The sequence below is a fragment of the Bombina bombina genome, chromosome 2 (assembly GCF_027579735.1).
Source record: "Bombina bombina isolate aBomBom1 chromosome 2, aBomBom1.pri, whole genome shotgun sequence".
Lineage (NCBI taxonomy): Eukaryota > Metazoa > Chordata > Amphibia > Anura > Bombinatoridae > Bombina > Bombina bombina.
Window position 1 is genome coordinate 1,333,321,106 of NC_069500.1, and position 24,487 is coordinate 1,333,345,592.

At 39.5% G+C, this 24,487-nt stretch overlaps 1 long non-coding RNA gene across 1 annotated transcript in view; it reads right to left on the reverse strand.

Moving 5' to 3' along the window:
- Positions 1-3,092: 3,092 nt before the first annotated feature.
- The window catches only part of LOC128648287 (uncharacterized), a 53,550-nt gene continuing 32,155 nt past the window's right edge, over positions 3,093-24,487 (reverse strand). The window contains exons 2-3 of the long non-coding RNA XR_008400560.1: positions 4,447-4,642; positions 3,093-3,171 (exon numbers count right to left, since the gene is read on the reverse strand). This is a non-coding gene — a long non-coding RNA (uncharacterized LOC128648287). The remainder of the gene's footprint in view (positions 3,172-4,446; positions 4,643-24,487) is intronic.

Below are 24,487 nucleotides of genomic sequence, written 5' to 3' on the forward strand. Positions count from 1 at the left end.
ATGCACCTTACAAAAGTAAATAGCTGACATGTATTTGTTTACATTTTTTGTCTTTATCTTTAATGCAGACAATGTACAGTGTTCACAAAAAAAGAATAATCAGCAATTTTCTATAGCACTGGTTTTCAAACCTGCCCTCAGACCTCCCTAACAGGCCAAATTTTGAGGATATCTGAACTAGAGCACAGGTGAAATAATCAGCTGATTAGTAAACATGGTTATGTTACCTGCTCTCATCCAAGGTAATCCTGAAAACCAGGCCTGTTGGGGAGGCCCGAGGACAGGTTTGTAAAACCAGTGGTCTATAGCAATAAAATAAAAAAAATATCAAAACCAAAAAAAATAACAGGTTCTTAAAGTATCTACAGATGAGCAAAATGCTAATGGGAGAACAAAATAAAAGACAATAACATGGGTAATAATTGTTTTCACACAAACTCACCACACAATAAAACAGCGAGATCTGCAGAGGAAAAATGTTTAGAGAATACACCAGAACTTTCAGCGATGGAACACCCTGCCCTGTTCAACCCATTAGCAGAGGTGGGAAAACAATAAGTAAAACAATTTTATTATTATTATACGTATCAATTATATGAAGTTTAGTTTTATTACAATTTCTACTGTGTGCATTAAATATTTTTTTTTGCTGCATAATTTCAATATGAATTTTACTTTATCCATAAAATAACCATTTTTGCAGTAATTTTTTTTGCCAATTTAAATTAAAATACACAATACCATTTTTTATGCCATGTTTTTCTTACAATATTTAATTTATTTGTTTTATACTAATTCTAAATATCTAATATTTTTGTAAGCACTACTGTAATGTATGCATCTCCTTAACATACATAAAAGCAGGGAATAATTCTTTAAGAGACACGCTGTTTTCAAGGTAAAAACTGTCTTTAGAGAATTGCAGCAAGATTTCTTACAGAATCTTTTAAGCACAGAGACCCCAAAGTCTCAACATCAATCATCTGCAATTGTTTTTTTTTTTTATATCATAATCGACCATTAGATGGCAGCCTTACATCTGTGATTGCGTTTCAGATACCTTTATTATATAAAAAAAAAAAGTTTTATTGAGAAAGCATGAATCAACATACAATATCTTTCATAAACAAGAACAAGTACTAAGGTATAAATAACTTTACCAACTCTAAGTGCTGTGTATGGTCTATTGCTACGCTACTTTTAGGGTGAGAATCCCTTACCCCAGTATCCTGCCCTTATACCTTGTTGATATACAGTTTGGGTTTGATAACCCCCTGTATTTTGGAGCCACCTTGGACCAGCCAGCTGGATTGCTGTAGAAATCCAACCTGTCTCTATAGGCATAATTGATTGCCTTTTATACATGTGAGTACCCTGTGTTCACCTCCTGTTATAAGTTTTCAAGATCCACCATTGATCTGCACCATTGGCGCCTCTATCTATTGTCTTTTCCTAACAGATTGCCTTTTTATTGGATGTCGTTAGAGAGCTGCCTTTTTGATCAGCTAGCTGGACTGCTGTAGAAATCCAGCCCGTCTCTATGGGCATAACTGATTGCCTTTTATACAAGTGAGTACCCTGTGTTCGTCCTACATCAGCAACATATAAGATTCATCATTGATCTGCACCATTGGCGCCTCTTTCCATTATGTTTTTTCCTAACAGTGTTCCAAAGAAAGGGTAACTCGGTTTTAGTGAGGTTAGGTAAGGGTTTAGCAATCAAAGATAAGTTTTTAATAAACTTCCTATAAAAGTTAGAAAAACCGAGAAACTTCTGGACTTGCTTTTTATTTTTTGGTATAAGCCAGTCTAATATTGTTTGGATTTTTGTTTTCTCCATGTATATACCCTTAGGAGAGATGTGGTACCCCAAAAAAGTGATTTTATTAGGTGCATTTTTCGGGCTTGACGTACAACTGATGGGCCTGTAACCTGGATAAAACCATTCTAACGTGTTTGATGTGATCTGTAAGATTTGGTGAAAATATGAGGATATCATCTACATATGACTATGAATGTATCCAATAGGTCACGGAACACATCATTGATGAACCTTTGGAAAGTTGCAGGGGCATTACACAGTGCAAAGGGCAACACTGTACTCAAACAACCCGTATCAGGTTCTAAATGCAGTGAGCCACTCATCTCCAGAGCGGACATGGATCAGGTTGTAAGCACTGCGCAAATCAAGTTTAGTGTAAATAACTGATCCATGAAGCCTTTTAATCAACTCTTGGATGAGCGATTTTATTGAGTTCTCGGTAGTCCACTATGGAACGAAGAGTTTTATCTTTGTTGGTCACGAAAAATATACCTGCCCCAGCCAGGGAAGTAGAAGAGCGTATAAAGCCCTTCCTAAGGTTTTCATTGATATATTCCTTGAGTTTGTCTAGTTCAGGTTTGGAAAGGGGAAATATATGACCATATGGGACTACTGACCCAGGTAATAGCTCAATAGGGCAGTCATAATCCCTATGAAGTGGTAGTGTCTCAGCCTCCTTTTTATCAAACACTTGTAAAAAAAATCAGAATAGAAGTGGGGTATTTGGTTTTCTGAAACATGAAGAAGAGGATGAGATGGGAAACAGGTAGAGAGACAGTATGGTGATGTAAAATCAATGTTTTTATCTGCCCAATGTATTTGGGGTTGATGTTTGCTTAACCAGTGTAACCCCAATACCAACGGGAAGATAGGGGAGGTAACAATGTCAAATGAAATATATTCCTGATGGGAATTGTGTATCGTAGTTAGAAGTGGGATAGTCTGATGAGTGATAGGACCTGTTTCTAAATGCTTGCCATCAATGAGATGCACAGATATCGTTTTTTTTCTTTTCAACTATAGGTATTTTATTATGGTTTACAACACTTATATCTATGTAACTGGCATATGCTCCAGAATCCACAACTGCATCAAGATTGTGCCTGTGTTGTCCTCACTGTAATGAAACAGTAACAAGGAAATAAGTGGGGTTCATAGTTGTTAAAGAGACTACATTTTCAGAGTTATGAATCTTACCCAATTTCTGTCTTTTCAGGGATGGACAATCGGTGACTGGGTGGTCCTTGGATGCACAGTAAAGGCAGAGCCCCTTTTCTTTTCTTCGAACCTTTTCCTCAGAAGAGAGTGGTCCTCTAATGAACCCAATCTCCATTGCTTCTTCAGTATTCCTTGTAGAATGCAAAGGAGTTTTGTGTGGAGTTGTTTTAACATATATCTCAGGATTGTACTTTTCTTGTTTCCTTTCTCTTATGCGTCTATCTATTTTTATTACTAGAGACATGAGGGACTCTAAGCTATCAGGGATATCTATCCTGGCTAATTCATCTTTTATATGCTCATTTAAACCAAGGTCTCTTGTTTTGTTTAACCCCTTAATGACCACAATGTACCTTGTATGTCACTGGTCGTTAAGTGTTTTTTCAGGACATAATAGCACAAGTCTAGCAAGAACACTCTATTAATGCCCTCCCTCCAGAAGGATTTGTGGAATAGAGCAGTCTCAACGCTGGTGGCAAGACCGCGCTATAAAACAATCAAGTCCCAAAAAAAGGCCAGCGACATACAGGGTACGTCGCTGGTCCTTAAGGGGTTAAGTGCACAGAGCTTAGTATCGGCAGTTAACTGCCTATGGGGATCCTCGTACAGATCAGACATAGCTTTAAAAAAAATCATCTATGGAATTAAGGATAGGGTCATCTTTTTCTAGGAAAATATCAGCCCATAATCTGGGCTCTCCCCTCAGGAAGGATATTATAGTTAAAACTTTAATACGGTCATTTGGGAATGTTTTGGGTTTAAGTGTGAGAAATAACTTGCAGGCATTATGAAATTGCCTAAAGGTTTTTCTATCTCCATAGAATTTCTATGGTGGGGATATGGGTGGATCAGGAACATTAATCTCTGGGGTTTTAACAGCACTTAAGCCCTCTTTTATAATGTTTCTTAGTTTAAGGTTTTCTACTTGTAGGTCCCTAAGACCTTGAGACAATTGATCCACTTTGTGTGACAAGTCCATTACATGTGCTGTAATATCCCCAGGATTCATCATGGTGATGTAACAACTCTTTTATAGGCTTGGTATTCTGTAACATAAAGCTTCAAATTATCCTTAGTATCTGACCAGAGTTCAGTTAATATAGAAAACATGTACTTAGGGCTTAATATCTGTATCATTTAACAGAAGTTTAGTAAAATAATGTATCATGGTATAGATATAGGTAAATACTAAGTTTTATAATATCACCTATGTCATATATGATAGTTTAATCTTAGGGAAACGTATAGGTTCGTGCAAGTTTGGAGATGGTAATACCAACAGAGTGGAAAATAAACAAACACTATAAGTTTTCCCTAAAGAATACTGCAGATAAAAATGACTGTTAGCTACCGGTATATGAGAAGCAAAAAATAACATGAAGTACGGAGTGAAGAGAAAGGCTTACCCCTTCTAGTTGTTAAATCAGTGAGCGTTGAAAGCAGGCAAGTGAGCAGGTAATACTCAGAGCACACGCTGTGGAAGATGCGGCTCAGAAGAGTGACATCAGAGCCGACAGTGTGAGCGGGTCAGGCTGTGGGAACGGAGATTGCCGTGGAGCTGCTGTAGGCAGAGGAGGAGTACTTCTTCGTATTGTAGATAAACTGTGAAATACAAAAGGAACAAGAGCGCACAGCCCAATCTAAGAGTAAAAGTCTTTACTAAAAGATAAAAGCGCATAAACAACAATAAACGTACAGGATAAAAACAATTAGATGCAGTGTGTGATTATATCACCGTAAAGAGACTCCCCCACAGTTAAGGTATATGCAGAGCTGCCGGAAACACTGGGATCTTTAGTCAGTCAGTCCGCTATTCCTCAAGCCAAATGCATAAAATCCATTTGTGTTGCAGCCGGTCAGCTGTTCTGAAAGTCTTAATGGGGGTGAGCTGCAGTTCGAGGTCATTCATTCCCCAGCACAGCCTGTCATCCTTGGTCTTCCTTGGCTTCGGATGCACAATCCACAGTTTGACTGGGCTGAGGGACAACTGGCCTCCTGGGGTACCTCCTGTTTCCATTCCTGCCTTGCTAAAGTCACTCTTCTGCTCCGCATCCCCATAGCCAGTATACAGACTCCTCCAGACCTTCCTTCGGTATATGCAGACTTTGCAGATGTATTTGAGAAAAAAGCATCCAACGTGCTGCCACCCCACCGTCCTTATGACTGCAAGATCGATCTCTTTCCCGGAGCCCCACTTCCTAAAGGGAGGACTTATCCACTCTCCAAAGCTGAAACCAAATCCATGGAGGAGTACATCCAAGAGAACTTAGCTAAAGTTTTCAATCGCCCTTCCTCCTCTCCTGCTGGGGCAGGTTTCTTTTTCGTCAGTAAGAAGGATGGTGGGCTCAGACCCTGCATCGACTACAGGGCCTTGAACAACATAAATATCAAACATTGCTATCCCATTCCATTGATCACCGAACTGTATGACTCGCTCCAGGATGCTCGCTTTTTAAACAAATTGGACTTACGTGGGGCATACAACCTGATTCGTATCTTTGCAGGCCACGAATGGAAGACCGCCTTCAACACAAGATCCAGGCATTACAAATACCTTGTAATGCCCTTTGAGCTGTGTAACGCCCCTGCAGTCTTCCAGGTATTTGTCAACTATGTCTTCCATGACCTCCTCAACCGCACTGTCTATCTGGATGACATCCTTGTTTTCTCTTCCACTTTAGAGGAGCATCATAAACACATGAGACAAGTTCTTCTATGGCTCAGAGACAATTCTTTGGTAGCCAAGCTAGAAAAAATGTGAGTTTGATCAAGTTCAGATCCAGTTCCTTGGTTATGTCATCTCGAAAGAAGGTTTTGCCATGGATCCTGCTAAACTCACCGCAGTTCTAGAATGGCCTCAACCTACTTCTTTAAAGGAATTGCAGAGGTTCTTGGGGTTCTCCAATTATTACCGCAAGTTTATAAAGAACTTTTTACAAACAGTCCTCTCACTGAATTGACAAAACGGAACAAAGACTTTAAACACTGGCCTCCTGAAGCCATAAATGCTTTCTCTTGTCTGAAAAAGTCTTTCTGTTCTGCTCCTGTGCTCCGCCATCCTGATCCTGACCTACAGTTCACTTTAGAGGTTGATGTCTCCATGATAGGGGCTGGAGCAGTTCTAACCCAAACTGACTTTCAAGTCACACCCTGTAGCCTTTTTCTCTAAACACTTTACTCCTGCTGAGAGGAATTACGATGTGGGCAATCGTGAACTCTTAGCCATTAAGCTTGACTGAATGGTGTCATTGGTTAGAGGGCACCACCGATCCCATACAGATTCTCACTGACCACAAGAATCTGACTTACCTAGAGACTGCTCATCGACTCAATCCTCGACAGGCCAGGTGGGCCTTGTTCTTTTCCCTTTTAAAATTTGTGGTCTCTTATCTTCCTGGAACCAAGAACAAGAAGGCGGATGCCCATTCCCGTCAGTTCACTCACTCAAGTGTCTCCTCTGAAGCTCATATTGAACACATTATACCTCCCTCCTGTGTGGTTGCTCACCTAAATACCACCCTTCTGCAAGGATTACAACGCGCCCAGTCTAGTAAACCTCCTGGAGCCCCCGTGGCCTCTGATATCCTCTTCGTTCCTCTGAATCTATGCACCCCTGTGCTATCCTGGGCTCATGATAGTAAACTCTCAGGACATCCTGGTTTGACTAGGACGTTTAAGCGTCTTTCCCAAAATGTATGGTGGCCCACTATGAAGTCTGACGCTCAGGATTATGTGAAAGCCTGCACAACTTGTGAAAGCCTGCACAAAATCCTCATCCGGTTCCAGTATCGTTATTTTTTCAAGCCCAAGATAAGGAGAGTCCAAGGCAAGACCCCAAAAACTCAAATAAGTCAGATATAAATATAACCCCAGAGGCTCCCACATCTATTGAACATCAGGGTCAACTGACACAAATTTTAAATAAGGTGAGCAAGCTCCCAGCAAAAACAGATATTGCCTCCTTAAAAGATCTGATTAAAGCAGAGATTTCTGAATTTAAAAAGGATATCACTGACATTGGTAATTGAGTGGAAACTCTGGAGACTCCACAAGAAGAAACAGACAGAAACATTAAAGGGACATAATACTCATATGCTAAATCACTTGAAAATGATGCAGTATAACTGTAAAAAGCTGACAGGAAAATATCACCTGAGCATCTCTATGTAAAAAAGGAAGATATTTTACCTCACAATCTCCTCAGCTCAGCAGAGTAAGTTCTATGTAAAAAGTTATACTCAGCTACAGCCCAGCTGCAGGTATAAAAATAATAATTAAGAAATGAACAGCAGCCAATCAGCATCAACAGTGCTGAGGTCATGAACTCTTTTACTGTGATCTCATGAGATTTCACTTAACTCTCATGAGATTTCATTGTAAACTTCCTTACACTGAATAGGGAAATAAGATGAGTGTGCACGAAAGCTCCCTCCTTCCACTGTCCCGGGACAGACATACTGATTTGCTGCTTAGAAGTCCTTTACAATGGGATATGGCTACTGAGGAACTTTTGAGGTAAAATATCTTTCTTTTTTACATAGATATATTCAGGTGATATTTTCTAGTCAGCTTTTTACAGCTATGCTGCATTACTTTCAAGTGTTTAAACATTTGGGTATTTTGGCCCTTTAAAGGGACACTGAACCCAATTTTTTTTTTGTGAGTTAGATAGAGCATGCAATTTTAAGCATCTTTCGAATTTACTCCTATTATCAATTTTTCTTCGTTCTCTTGCTATCTTTATTTGAAAAAGAAGGCATCTAAGTTTTTTTGTTCACTACTCCGGACAGCAGTTTTTTATTGGTGGATGAATTTATCCACCAATCAGCAAGCACAACCCAGGTTGTTCACAAAAAATGGGCCGGCATCTAAACTTACATTCTTGCATTTTAAATAAAGATACCAAGAGAATAAAGAAAATTTGATAATAAGAGTAAATTAGAAAGTTGCTTAAAATGTCATACTCTATCTGAATCACAAAAGATTAAATTTGGGTTCAGTGTCCCTTTAAAGATCTAACATGCCACCAGGAACAGCAAAATCACCTGATCGAAGACCTACACAGTAAAATTGAGGATCTTGACAATAGAGGTCGTAGAAATAACTTGACTTAGAGGAATACCTGAATCTATTGGACCGACTAAGGGCTCGCTTCCATTGAGTCGTTAAAAATTGAGCCGTAAGCTACCGAAGTGGCCGACAGCTAAAAGTAATTTACGGCTCCATTTTAGTACCAGGTTTCCATTTAAATATTTTACGCATTGCGTGCAGTCGCTCTTTTCGTGTAGCTGTAAGTTGTTGTGTTAACGCTTCCATCTGATGTCGGATTTCTTGAAAATCAATTAGTTGCTAAGGTAACCCAACCTTACGCTATAGAATTTACGTTTACGTGATTACCTCTCAAGAAAAATAAAGATACACTTATCTATATTTTTAATAATCAAATACTATTTTTTAATATAATTATATTTACCACTTCATAAATATAAGTAATTTGTATTGCTGCCCTAGGCATAGGTCTAGTTTGAATTATGTAGATATGTTCTTGCATATATATATTTTTTTTTAAAACAACTTTATTGAAAATTATAAATTGTATTACATGTATTAGGAGGCGCAGCTCCTTTGTGTTGCAGTTCCAATAGTTGTTATATTTTTATTGTTACATAAGTGGTACAAATTATATTATCGTAACAGAATAGATCAATTCAACTTTCTTGTAATCTGCGTCTGAAATTCACAGTTATATCTAATACTCCCTAAGGAGTTTTTCTAGCAATTGTTTCAAATCGATTGAAAAGATAAAACCTCTATAACATTAAACAAGAGAAAATAAAAGAAAAAAAAGAGGGGGAAACATACTGAAAATAGGAGGGGGAAGGAAGGATTAAAAGAGAGCCTGTCCCGTCCCGTCCGAAGCTCCAGACCAGCTTATCTTACTTTCGCATGTTTTTCTTTTAACAATTGAATATATGTGTCCCAAGTTTGGAATATCACAGCATATATATCCATTTTCACATTTTTAAGGTAATAATATTCTTCTATGGCAATTAATTCGGAAACCTTCTGTACCCACATATCTAATGGAGGAGCTCTGCTATATTTACAGTTTTTGGCTATCAGTTGTTTTGCCCCATTGGTCATTATCCTAAATAAACAGAGATAAGGTTTGTATTTAATATTAGGGGTTTTATTTAGTAGCCATATTAGGGGGTCTAGGGGGAATATTATTTCCAGTATGGTTTCACTTATTACCTGCCTCCAAAAATTCTGGATGGCATTACACTACCACCACATGTGTGCTGCATTGCTGTTTACGTGTCCGCATCTCCAACATTTATTTAGTTGTGAGCGGAATAAATGGTGTAATTTCTGCGGGGTAAAATACCATGTATGTAATAATTTAAAATTAGTCTCCAAAAAGGAGGATGAAATAGAGGATTTTATGGTAGCTTGGAGTATAGAATTACTCGTCTGAGGGGTTATGACAACTCCCAGGTCATTTTCCCATTTCTCTAAGTATGGGTGTATATATCCTGGCAGTTTCTGAATCAACAATTTATACAGGGAGTGCAGAATTATTAGGCAAATGAGTATTTTGACCACATCATCCTCTTTATGCATGTTGTCTTACTCCAAGCTGTATAGGCTCGAAAGCCTACTACCAATTAATCATATTAGGTGATGTGCATCTCTGTAATGAGAAGGGGTGTGGTCTAATGACATCAACAACCTATAACAGGTGTGTATAATTATTAGGCAACTTCCTTTCCATTGGCAAAATGGGTCAAAAGAAGGACTTGACAGGCTCAGAAAAGTCAAAAATAGTGAGATATCTTGCAGAGGGATGCAGCACTCTTAAAATTGCAAAGCTTCTGCAGCGTGATCATCGAACAATCAATCGTTTCATTCAAAATAGTCAACAGGGTCGCAAGAAGCGTGTGGAAAAACCAAGGCGCAAAATAACTGCCCATGAACTGAGAAAAGTCAAGCGTGCAGCTGCCAAGATGCCACTTGCCACCAGTTTGGCCATATTTCAGAGCTGCAACATCACTGGAGTGCCCAACAGCACAAGGTGTGCAATACTCAGAGACATGGCCAAGGTAAGAAAGGCTGAAAGACGACCACCACTGAACAAGACACACAAGCTGAAACATCAAGACTGGGCCAAGAAATATCTCAAGACTGATTTTTCTAAGGTTTTATGGACTGATGAAATGAGAGTGAGTCTTGATGGGCCAGATGGATGGGCCCGTGGCTGGATTGGTAAAGGGCAGAGAGCTCCAGTCCGACTCAGACGCCAGCAAGGTGGAGGTGGAGTACTGGTTTGGGCTGGTATCATCAAAGATGAGCTTGTGGGGACTTTTCGGGTTGAGGATGGAGTCAAGCTCAACTCCCAGTCCTACTGCCAGTTTCTGGAAGACGCCTTCTTCAAGCAGTGGTACAGGAAGAAGTCTGCATCCTTCAAGAAAAACATGATTTTCATGCAGGACAATGCTCCATCACACGCGTCCAAGTACTCCACAGCGTGGCTGGCAAGAAAGGGTATAAAAGAAGAAAATCTAATGACATGGCACCAGGAAAATGTGGTGAGCTTTTTAATGGCCTGTAGGTCAGTATTATTTATTTTTATATTTAAGATCTCGGATTTGGTCTTGTTGACTGAAAAGTTGAATAGTGTGTGGAATGTTTCGAACTCTTTAGTCAAGTGTGGGATAGAAATGTCGGGTTTTGTCAGAGAGAAAAGCATATCGTCCGCAAAAAGAGAGACCGTGTATTTTTGGGAGGTAATATCGATGCCATGTATCTGCGGGTTGTGTCTAATACTTTTGGCTAATGTTTCTATAACGCAAGTAAATAAGAGTGGCGACAGGGGACACCCCTGGCGTGTCCCATTACTAATAAGGAAAGGATCTGAGAGGGAGCCATTAATCAAGATACGTGCGCTAGGCTGAGAATATAGAGAGAAAATTCGGGATAGCATTTGAGGGCCTAGTCCTATATGCAACAAAGTGGCTTTCAAAAAGTCCCAGGCAACACGGTCAAAAGCCTTTTCGGCATCGGTTGACAAGAATAAGGTAGGGATATTGTTTTTCTTAACATTTGGGGGGGTAGTTATCAAGCCGTCAACCTCAAATACGCTGGAATTCCGCAGCGTATTTGTGGCGAGGCTGATTCGCCTTAGTTATCAAAGGCTCGAGACCGGCAAAAGTAGAATTTTGTGACGTAAGCATCGATCCGCCGGACTCAGTCCGACACAGATCGATTCTTACGTCACTCCAGATGTTCCGCACACAAGTGCGGCACATTCTCACTACTTTTGCTAGCTATCATAAAACTAGCAGGTACGCTCGGCACTTTTACAGCCCAGCGTACCTGGTTTTCAATCCGCCACCCCTGGAGGCGGCGGATCCCATAGGAATCAATGGGAGTCTGACCATAGCGAAAGTACAAGTTCGCTGCTGCCAGACATCCCATTGATTTCTATGGGAGCTGTCTGCACCTAACACCCTAACATGTACCCCGAGTCTAAACACCACTAATCTGACCCCCCCTACACCGCCGCAACTAAATAAAGTTATTACCCCCTAAACCGCCGCTCCCGGAGCCCACCGCAAGCTACTCTATACATATTAACCCCTAAACCGCCGCTCCCGGAGCCCACCGCAACTATAATAAATGTATTAACCCCTAAACCGCCGCTCCCTGAACCCGCCGCAACCTATATTAAACCTATTAACCCCTATCCTGCCCCCCCTACACCGTCGCCACCTATATTAAACGTATTAACCCCTAATCTGCCCCCCCTACACCGTCGCCACCTATAATAAATCTATTAACCCCTAATCTGCCCCCCCTACACCGTCTCCACCTATAATAAATTTATTAACCCCTATCCTGCCCCCCACTACGCCGCCGCCACTGTAATAAAATGATTAACCCCTAAACCTAAGTCTAACCCTAACCCTAACGCCCCCCTAACTTAAATATTAATTAAATAAATCTAAATAAATTAACTCTTATTAACTAAATGAATCCTATTTAAAACTAAATACTTACCTTTAAAATAAACCCTAATATAGCTACAATATAAATAATAATTATATTCTAGCTATCTTAGGATTTATATTTATTTTACAGGTAACTTTCAATTTATTTTAACCATGTACAATAACTATTAAATAGTTATTAACTATTTAATAGCTTACCTAGCTAAAATAAAGAGAAATGTACCTGTGAAATAAATCCTAACCTAAGTTACAATTACACCTAACACTACACTATACTTTAATAAATTATTCCTATTTAAAAAGAAATACTTACCTGTAAAATAAACCCTAAGATAGCTACAATGTAATTAATAATTATATTATAGCTATCTTAGGATTTATATTTATTTTACAGGTAACTTTGTATTTATTTTAGCTAGTTAGAATAGTTATTAAATAGTTATTAACTATTTAATAACTACCTAGCTAAAAGAAATACAAAATTACCTGTAAAATAAATCCTAACCTAAGTTACAATTAAACCTAATACTACACTATCATTAAATTAACTAAATAAACTACCTACAAATAACTACAATTAAATACAATTACATAAACTAACTAAAGTACAAAAAATAAAAAAAGCTAAGTTACAAAAAATAAAAAATTAAGTTACAAACATGTTAAAAATATTACAACAATTTTAAGCTACTTACACCTAATCTAAGCCCCCTAATAAAATAACAACCCCCCCCCCCAAATAAAAAAAATCCCTACCCTATTCTAAATTAAATAAATTTCAAAGCTCTTTTACCTTACCAGCCCTTAAAAGGGCCATTTGTGGGGGCATGCCCCAAAAAGTTCAGCTCTTTTGCCTGTAAAAGAAAAATACAACCCCCCCCAACATTAAAACCCACCACCCACATACCCCTAATCTAACCCAAACCCCCCTTACAAAAACCTAACACTAATCCCCTGAAGATCATCCTACCTTGAGTCGTCTTCACTCAGCCGAGCCACCGATGGAACTGAAGAGGACATCCGGAGCGGAAGAAGTTAATCCTCCAAGCGGCGCTGAAGAAATCTTCCATCCGATGAAGTCATCATCCAGGCGGCGCTGAAGAGGTCTTCTATCCGGGCGAAGTCATCTTCCAAGCCGGGTCTTGAATCTTCCTTCCGCCGACGCGGAACCACCTTCTTCACCGACGGACTACGACGAATGACGGCTCCTTTAAGGGACGTCATCCAAGATGGCGTCCCCTCAATTCCGATTGGCTGATAGGATTCTATCAGCCAATCGGAATTAAGGTAGGAAAATCTGATTGGCTGATGGAATCAGCCAATCAGATTCAAGTTCAATCCGATTGGCTGATCCAATCAGCCAATCAGATTGAGCTCGCATTCTATTGGCTGATCGGAACAGCCAATAGAATGCGAGCTCAATCTGATTGGCTAATTCCATCAGCCAATCAGATTTTTCCAACCTTAATTCCGATTGGCTGATAGAATCCTATCAGCCAATCGGAATTGAGGGGACGCCATCTTGGATGACGTCCCTTAAAGGAGCCGTCATTCGTCGTAGTCCGTCGGTGAAGAAGGTGGTTCCGCGTCGGCGGAAGGAAGATTCAAGACCCGGCTTGGAAGATGACTTCGCCCGGATAGAAGACCTCTTCAGCGCCGCCTGGATGATGACTTCATCGGATGGAAGATTTCTTCAGCGCCGCTTGGAGGATTAACTTCTTCCGCTCCGGATGTCCTCTTCAGTTCCATCGGTGACTCGGCTGAGTGAAGACGACTCAAGGTAGGATGATCTTCAGGGGATTAGTGTTAGGTTTTTTTAAGGGGGGTTTGGGTTAGATTAGGGGTATGTGGGTGGTGGGTTTTAATGTTGGGGGGGGTTGTATTTTTCTTTTACAGGCAAAAGAGCTGAACTTTTTGGGGCATGCCCCCACAAATGGCCCTTTTAAGGGCTGGTAAGGTAAAAGAGCTTTGAAATTTATTTAATTTAGAATAGGGTAGGGATTTTTTTTATTTTGGGGGGGTTTGTTATTTTATTAGGGGGCTTAGATTAGGTGTAAGTAGCTTAAAATTGTTGTAATATTTTTAACATGTTTGTAACTTAATTTTTTATTTTTTGTAACTTAGCTTTTTTTATTTTTTGTACTTTAGTTAGTTTATGTAATTGTATTTAATTGTAGTTATTTGTAGGTAGTTTATTTAGTTAATTTAATGATAGTGTAGTATTAGGTTTAATTGTAACTTAGGTTAGGATTTATTTTACAGGTAATTTTGTATTTCTTTTAGCTAGGTAGTTATTAAATAGTTAATAACTATTTAATAACTATTCTAACTAGCTAAAATAAATACAAAGTTACCTGTAAAATAAATATAAATCCTAAGATAGCTATAATATAATTATTAATTACATTGTAGCTATCTTAGGGTTTATTTTACAGGTAAGTATTTATTTTTAAATAGGAATAATTTATTAAAGTATAGTGTAGTGTTAGGTGTAATTGTAACTTAGGTTAGGATTTATTTCACAGGTACATTTCTCTTTATTTTAGCTAGGTAAGCTATTAAATTGTTAATAACTATTTAATAGTTATTGTACATGGTTAAAATAAATTGAAAGTTACCTGTAAAATAAATATAAATCCTAAGATAGCTAGAATATAATTATTATTTATATTGTAGCGATATTAGGGTTTATTTTAAAGGTAAGTATTTAGTTTTAAATAGGATTCATTTAGTTAATAAGAGTTAATTTATTTAGATTTATTTAATTAATATTTAAGTTAGGGGGGCGTTAGGGTTAGGGTTAGACTTAGGTTTAGGGGTTAATCATTTTATTACAGTGGCGGCGGCGTAGTGGGGGGCAGGATAGGGGTTAATAAATTTATTATAGGTGGCGACAGTGTAGGGGGGGCAGATTAGGGGTTAATAAATTTATTATAGGTGGCGACGGTGTAGGGGGGGCAGGATAGGGATTAATAGGTTTAATATAGGTGGCGACGGTGTAGGGGGGGCAGGATAGGGGTTAATAGGTTTAATATAGGTTGCGGCGGGTTCATGGAGCGGCGGTTTAGGGGTTAAACTATTTATTTAGTTGCGGAGAGGTGCGGGATCAGCAGGATAGGGGTTAATAATTTTATAATAGAGGGCGACGGTATAGGGGGGGCAGGATAGGGGTTACTAGGTAAAATGTAGGTGGCAGCGGTGTCCGGGAGCGGCGGTTTAGGGGTTAATACATTTATAAGAGTTGCGGCGGGGTCTAGGAGCGGCGGTTTAGGGGTTAGTAACTTTATTTAGTTGCGGGGGGCTCCGGGGGCGCCGGTATAGGGGGTAGATCAGTGTAGTTTAGTGTGAGTGCTTAGTGACAGGCTAGCAATAAAGCTGGGAAAAAGCCGAAGGGCAGCGAGATCGGATGAGTGATAACTGTCACAGTCCGCTGCTCATCGCCCCGCGGCTTTTTGACAGCTTTATTTGATAACTTAGGCGAACGTATTCAAGGTCCGCGGCGGCGAAGGTAGGCGAGCTTAGGCGGACGTATTGGGCCGGCGAAGCCAGAAAAGTAGACGGCTTGATAACTACCCCCCAATGTATTAAATGGAGGGCTCTGACCGTGTTGTCTTTGGCCTCTCGACCTGGGATGAAGCCAACTTGATCTTGGTGAATAATATATGGGAGAATTCTGTTTAGTCTATGGACTAATATTTTCGCTAAAATTTTGGTGTCTGTATTTAATAGTGAGATAGGACGGTAGTTTGCGGGAAGGGTAGGGCATTTATTTGGTTTTGGTAATAATATAATGTGGGCTTCTAGGGCTCTTGCCGAAAAGGCTTTTGTGTTATCGATAGATTGGAAATAATTTAGTATGTGAGGGGATAATGTTTCCCGAAAGGTGGAATAGTATCTATGGCCAAAACCATCTGGGCCTGGTGTTTTACCGGTTGGCAGGTCTTTGATGACTATATTTATTTCCTCTAGAGTTATTGGGTTCTCTAGTTCCTCCTTTTGTTCTGGTGTAATGTTAGGTAGCTTTAGATGGTTAAGATAAGTATCTATCCCTTGCGGTCGCGTCTGTGTGTCTGTTGTGTGATTGTTATAATCATTTCTGATATTATATAATTTTTGAAAGAATTTTCGGAATGTCTGGGCTATGCTTAGAGTGGAGTATTGTGAACGTCCTTTTTCATCGGTAATATGCAATATGTATTTTTTATGTGCTTTATGCTTTAGATATCTCGCTAAAAGGCGTCCAAATTTGTTGCGCCCCTCGTAGTTTTTCTGTTGGTTATGCAGGGCTTTTCGTTTATGTTCTTTTGATAAATGAGAGGCAAGATTTTGTCTCTCCAATGTGAGTTCCACTAAGGTGTCTTTATCTGATGGAAAGATTTTATGTCTAGCCTCGAGTTGTTGTATTCTATAAAGATAAGATTTGACCGCCTCTTAATCAGTGAGGAGTGATCAGACCATGTTATCGTGCATATCTTTGCTGAATTAAATAAGGCTAAGCCCCCCACATCTGTGAATATATCATCGATTCTAGTGTATAATTCATGTGGATATGAGTAAAAAGAGTAATCTTTAAATTGTGGGTTTAATGTTCTCCACACGTCTTGTGCTACAATATTTTTAAGATACATTTTTATCTTGTTTAGATGGGAGGTAGGGAACGAGGAGTAATTTGATGAGCAGTCCATAGCAGGATTTAAGGCTATGTTGAAGTCCCCGCACATGATGAGAACTCCTTTCTGGTTATCTAATATTAAGTTAGATAATTTTCTAAAGAATGAGTGTTGGCCAGAATTAGGAGCATAAAAAGAGACAAAAGTAACTGGTCTGTTATATAACATACCTATTAGAATGATATAACGGCCCTCTTTATCCCTAATGGTTTGTAGTTCAATAAAGGGTATACCTCTTTTAATAATAATGCCTACACCGTGCTTTTTATATTTATTGTGTGATGCCCAGAAGCATGTGCCATATAGGCGGGCGAAAGTGGAGGGTTCTCTTCCTTTTCTAAAATGGGTTTCTTGAAGAAACATTAAATCAGTTCCCTGACTACGACATTCTCTCAACACTGCTGATCTTTTATTGGGTATGTTGAGGCCTTTTGCATTTACTGAGAATAAACGTAAGTCGTTTGTGGGTGAAGGATGATTTAGCTTGTTAGCCATATTCTGGGTGGTATGTGGAATGAATGAATTGTATATGTGATATCCCTAGGTAAAAGTTTATTTTAAAAGTCTGGCCGGGGCTGCGGGACAGGACGGGGACACAACTCAAAAGTAAAGGGATTAAACACAAAAACCAAAAAGAATGTATTGTAAAGACTAACATAACTTCAAACTTGAGGTAGCATGTCTTTTTCTAAATCTCCAGCTCATAAACTTCATGAACACGAGAGGAATAACCTTATGCTTTATCTTTTAGAACTCATTAAGCCTATCTCTTCTGAAATTAAACGATATTGACTAGACTGTTAAGACTTTTGTGGCCTCAACCACTCTTCACGTCAGAGTTATAGGGGTGTAGATGTGTTAAAAAATAGCCCTATATAGAATCCTATACTTCAGTCTATTGTGCATTATGGAAACATTTAATTGGACATTCAACTGGTTCTCTTTTTCTCAAGTATGTCAAATATTAAACCTTTATTATAGTTATATAGTAAACATAAAGAGAAACCGGTTGTCAGATCTATAGTATCATTATAAAATTGCTATTCAATATGTGTGGTTTTGAAGTATTTCTACTCTTAGGTCATTTATAGCCCTATCAAACAATACCTTTTCATCAAAATTTAAAGTAGCATTTATAATCTGTTCTAGCGTTCGTGTGTTTTCCTGACCTGTCAGAGCTTTAGGTGTGGTTCATCGGTTGGTTAGTTCTGAAAATTCCATTACCTTGTGTGTTAGTTTAAGATCTTATTTCTTCTGCTTTGGGTCATACACAGTTCCTGCATATATTATTATATTTAAATATATACTGATATTTCTATTAGAATATAAGTTCAACTATTCCTATACATGAGACAACAATAAATATTACTTATAACAATTTATTTCTACATTAAAACACTTGCTTTATTTGCAAGTTTTATAATTTCAATAGAAAATAGGTTTCAAAAAGCACAATTTTCCTCTTTTACACCTAGTTGAGCTGGGTGTAATATTTCTCAATGTATCGACAGCCTCCGACAATGTATTAAAGGGACAGTAAACACCAGAATTTTTGTTGTTTAAAAAGGTAGATAATCCCTTTATTACCCATTCCCCAATTTTGCATAACCAACACAGTTATAATAATATACTTTTTACCTCTGTGATTACCTTGTATCTATGCCTCTGCAAACTGCCCCCTTATTTCAGTTCTTTTGACAGACATGCATTTTTAGTCAATCAGTGCTTGCTCTTAGGAGCTTCACGTGCCTGAGCTCAATGTTATCTATATGAAACACATGAACTAATGCCCTCTAGTGGTGAAAAACTGTCAAAATGCTTTCCGATTAGAGGCAGTCTTCAAGGTCTAAGAAATTAGCACATGAACCTCCTAGATTTAGCTTTCAACTAAGAATACAAAGAGAACAAAGCAAAATTGGTAATAAAAGTAAATTGGAAAGTTGTTTAAAATTATATGCCCTATTTAAATCATGAAAGATTTTTTGTAACTTTACTGTCCCTTTTTAACGGTTTCCGCTTTCATTGGAAACCTGGTATAATTTATCAATTAACGGCCTCTATTACTTTCTATGGGATGCAAAGATTTTTTTCGGCAGCCGGAGGTATAACGCGTCATCGGAAACAGTCGATAAACGAAATTGCTTCCGACGGCATATTTATCGGTTTGCGAGTGCACGCAAAACGAATTACGGCTCAATGGAAACGAGCCCTGAATTGGAAGAATATCTACAGTCATTGTTCCAACACCTATTCAGTATCTACAGCTATTATCCCTCTAGAGAGAGCACACAGAGCTCTTAGAGCAAAACCTCTGAGTCCAGCCCCACCAAGAGATGTTATTATAAAGTTCCTTAGCTTTAAAGATAAAGACTCTATATGTCAACCCTAAATTCAACTACATGGATCACAACATTCAAGCCTACTCAAATTTGAGCACCTTGACGATACAAAAAAAGGAAAGACTCTAGACTCATGTCAGGTTAGGAAATGTCCAGAAGAAGACCCAAATGCTAGGGCGAACTTAAACAACACCCTTGCACTCTGAGTTTAATCCAGGATGCGACCCCACGACAACCTCTAAAAAACAATGTACTCACTATATGGAGCACAGTTAGCCTGAGTCCAAAGTAATTCAAGATATCAGCCAAATAGACTTCTGAGTAAGGAACTGGTTTCAGGAAATGTCTTCCACAGAATCAGGAGAGCAGGGATAGTCCACTTATACTCAGACAGAGGAAGGGTAAAACAAGAAACAGTTAATAATGCAGGAGTAGGTAACTTGTTATCAGGCAGTTTGAGGGTTAACACTGTGTAGTCAGTCCTTGCAGAGTTTGGCAACAGGTTATCAGGCAGTTTGAAGGTTAATACTGAATAGTCAGTACTTGCCGAGTTAGACAACAGGATATCAGGTAGTTTGAGGGTTAACACTGTATAGTCAGTCCTTGCAGAGTTTGGCAAGAGATTATCAGGCAGTTTGATGGTTAATACTGAATAGTCAGTACTTGCAGAGTTAGACAACAGCATATCAGGTAGTTTGAAGGTTAACACAGATTAATCAGTACTTGCAGAGATTGGCAACAGGATATCAAGCAGTTTGAAGGTTTACACTAAATAAACAGTACTTCCAGAGTTTGGCAACAGGTTAACATGCAGTTTGAGAGTTTCACAGAATAAACAGTACTTGCAGTGTTTGGCAACAGGATATCAAGCAGTTTGAAGGTTTACACTGAATAAACAGTACTTGCAGAGTTTGGCAACAGGTAAACATGCAGTTTGAGAGCTTCACAGAATAAACAGTACTTGCAGTGTTTGGCAACAGGATATCAAGCAGTTTGAAGGTTACACTGAATAAACAGTACTTGCAGAGTTTGGCAACAGGTTAACATGCAGTTTGAGAGATTCACAGAATAAACAGTACTTGCAGTGTATGGCAACAGGTTATCAGGAAGTTTGAGGGTTAACCCAGCATAGTCAGTCTTTGCAGAGTTTGGCAACAGAAAATCAGCAGTTAGAGAGTTTCCACAGCGAAGTCCTCACAGGAGCCACAAAGAGGAACAAACAAATGGGCACTGAAGAAACAGGAAGCCCGGAATAAAAAGCCTGGTAGTTACACCTTCAGGAAGGGGCGGCTCAGACACCTGCCAATCAAGCACACAGAGAGGACCGCCGGAGCTTCCCAGCAGCCGAGCATTACAGTGCTGCCTCCTCAAGGACCCCTCCGGGGGACCCGACCGGGCCTGGCAGTGTATTTCTTGTGAAAAGACTTGACAAGAGCTGGAGCATTAACATGAGAGGCTGGTTCCCAAGATCGTTCACAGATAGGATAACCCTTCCAATGTACCAGGTAGTACAGCCGATTGCCCCGTAGCTTGGAATCCAAAATGTGGCTGACTTCAAACTCAGAAGTTACCTCTACGGAAAGAGGAGGAGGTGGTTTACTCTTGATAGAGTACCAGTTGTAGATGACTGGCTTGAGTAAGGAGACATGAAACACTGGATGGATCTTGAGAGTCTTCTTGAGAGTCTTGGGTAAAGCCAGGCGGTATGCAGAAGAACAAACTTTGGAAACAATTCGAAAAGGTCCAATGTACTTAGGACCCAACTTAATACAAGGTTATTTAAGACGTATGAATCTGGTGGATAAAAATACTCTGTCTCCAGTATGAAGTAAAGGAGCCTTACACCTTCTGCGATCAGCATATCTCTTGTGTCTTAAAGAAGAGGAAAGTAGATTTTGACGAATAAGTTTCCAGTGGTTACTGAGATTTTTCACAATACGATTTGCTCCAGGGACTTCAGTAGAACTGGTAATCATAGGAACGGTTCTACGTTCAAAACCATAAGCTGCCTTAAAGGGAGAGGTCTGTAATGAGGCGTTATAGCGTGAATTGTGAGCTAATTCCGCCAAAGGCAATAACTGAGACCAGTTGGAGTGGTGATGGTCTACATAATGTCTAAGAAAAGATTCCAAAGCTTGATTTACACGCTCAGTCTGTCCGTTGGATTGAGAATGATGTGCAGTAGAAAGAGATATGTTGATTCCGAATTGCTTACAAAAAGACCTCCAAAATTTTGAAACAAATTGAACTCCGCAATCTGAGACTATGTCAGTGGAAAAACCATGTAAACGAGATATATGTAAAACAAAGAGTTCAGAAAGTCTTTGAGCTGAAGGCAAGCCTGGAAGAGGTATGAAGTGAGCAGACTTGGAGAACCGATCCACCACTACCCAAATGGTCGTATTTCCAGCAGAAACAGGAAGATCTGTAACGAAGTCCATGGATAAGTGAGACCAAGGGTAATGAGGAATAGGAAGAGGGTGTAATAGACCAAACGGTCGATGAGAAGATTGTTTGTTCAAAGCACAAGAACTACAAGCAGCAATATAATCCTTAACATCCCTCCTCATTGTGGACCACCAAACATGCTGCTTCAGTTTCCACAAAGTATTAGTTACTCCAAGATGACCTGCTGAAATGTTGTTGTGAGCCCAACGTAGAAGCTTAAGACGTAATCCTTTGGGTACATACAGGATACCAGAAGGTAGAAGATGGTACCCGGACTTGAGCAGCATGTAAAGCCTGTACTGGAAAAGAGGATACTTGAGCCAAAACTTTGACTGGACGTAGTATAGGTTCAGAATCCAAATGAGAAGGCTCAGAAGATTGGAACTGCCTAGATAAAGCATCTGCCTTGGAATTTTTTGAACCAGGAACATAGGAAAGTACAAACCTGGAGAAGAACAAGGCCCACCGAGCCTGACGAGGATTGAGACAAGTAGCTGTATGGAGGTATAAAAGATTCTTATGATCTGTCAGAATGAAAAAAAGGTTGACTGGTACCCTCTAACCAATGCCTCCATTCATCCAAAGATAATTTTATAGCCAAAAGTTCCTTATTGCCCACATCATAATTTAACTCGGCAGGATAGAATTTTTCGAAAAGAACGCCACAGGATGTATCTTGCTGGTAGTTGGATCACGTTGGGAGAGAACAGCTCCAGCTGCTATAGAAGAAGCGTCAACCTCCAAAATAAACTGGAGATCAGGAATTGAATGACTGAGAAGAGGTACAGAAGAAAATGCTGATTTTAGCGTTTCAAAAGCCTGTACTGCCGAAGTGGACCAGTTCTTACAATTTTGCCCTTTCTTAGAAAGAGAAGTGAGCGGAGACATGATGTCAGCAAAGTTCTTAATAAACTTTCTATAGTAATTGGCAAAGCCAAGAAACCTCTGCAGGGATTTGAGAGTAGTTGGTCTGGGCCAGTCCTTGATAGCCGAAAGTTTAGCAGGATCCATCTCAAAACCTGATTCTGAAATGATAGAACCCAAAAAGGGAATGAAACTCTGATGAAAAGAGCATTTCTCCAAATTAGCGAACAGGAAATTGTCTCAATTGGCAACAGGATATCAAGCAGTTTGAAGGTTACACTGAATAAACAGTACTTGCAGAGTTTGGCAACAGGATATCAAGCAGTTTGAAGGTTTACACTAAATAAACAGTACTTGCAGAGTTTAGCAACAGGTTAACATGCAGTTTGAGAGTTTCACAGAATAAACAGTACTTGCAGTGTTTGGCAACAGGATATCAAGCAGTTTGAAGGTTTACACTGAATAAACAGTACTTGCAGAGTTTGGCAACAGGTAAACATGCAGTTTGAGGGTTTCACAGAATAAACAGTACTTGCAGTGTTTGGCAACATGTTATCAGGAAGTTTGAGGGTTAACCCAGCATAGTCAGTCTTTGCAGAGTTTGGCAACAGAAAATCAGCAGTTAGAGAGTTTCCACAGCGAAGTCCTCACAGGAGCCACAAAGAGGAACAAACAAACGGGCACTGAAGAAACAGGAAGCCCTGAATAAAAAGCCTGGTAGTTACATCATCAGGAAGGGGCGGCTCAGACACCTGCCAATCAAGCACACAGAGAGGACCGCCGGAGCTTCCCAGTGGCCGAGCGTGACAACTCATCACCTCAGTTTTACAAAAACATTAAATACTGATGGGCATACCCTTTCCGCCTAATTGTGCTTTTGGATGGCTAAAATATGGATTTTTAGATCATTGAGTGACTTGGACTCTTTTTCCAAGGGGCTTAACCTTTCCCTCCCTTTATCAACAGGATTTCCTGATCCCACCACAACACATGGGGACTCATCTAGGCCAAAGGAACAACACCTTGATTGGGCAACAGTTCATCATCAGAGGAAAAACACAAAACACTCATGTAATCAACCTGACCTTCCATCTGTTTCTCCTACTTGATATCCCAGACTGATTGCAACTGGCGGTAATCCATAGCCACTGACCAGTATCCTTTAAACAAAGTTCTGTTCTGATGTTTATATTCTCTCACAAACGATGTTCTATATTTGGAATGTTATTTATTCACTTATAGTTTTATATTAAACATAATTTCTGATGATTAGGATATCTTGTTTAATAAGGTGAAAATAGGTATACTTCTCTTACACAAGGTGGGTATATTAAAGTCAGTTCTTAAATGTGTAACACATGTGGGGAATACCTGTATACCGCCTGAATGTATATTTACCACGGATACTAGAAATGCTGATATTGTACTCCATATACTTGACTTTTAATATATGTTGAAAATGTTCAGTTAACAAAAATTTTGCAAAATTTTGCAATTGTCTCTCACAATATGCAAACTAACGGCTAGATTAAGAGTTTTGCGTTAGGCTGAAAAAGCAGCGTTAACAGTTCCTAACGCTGCTTTTTCCCTACCGCTGGTATTACGAGTCTTGCAGGTTTAGGGGCACCGCACACTTTTTTGGCCTTACCGCAAACGACTTATGTAAACTTCGTAAAGTCTTTTTTTCTATGGGACTTCCATAGCGCCGGTATTACGAGTCTGTCCTGGGAGGCCAAAAAGTGAGCGGTACACCCTCTCCTGTCAAGAGTCCTACCGCATTTAAAAGTCAGTATTTATGAGTTTTATGGTACAACGCCGTAACATAAAACTCATAACTAAAGTGCTAAAAAGTACACTAACACCCATAAACTACCTATTAACCCCTAAACCGAGGCCCTCCCCCATCGCAAACACTATAATAAAAATGTTAACCCCTAATCTGCCGCTCCGGACACCGCCGCCACCTACATTATATTTATGAACCCCTAATCTGCTGCCCCCAACATTGCCGACACCTACATTATATTTATTAACCCCTAATCTGCTGCCCCCAATGTCGAGGCAACCTACCTACACTTTTTAACCCCTAATCTGCCCCCCATCGTCGCCGCCACT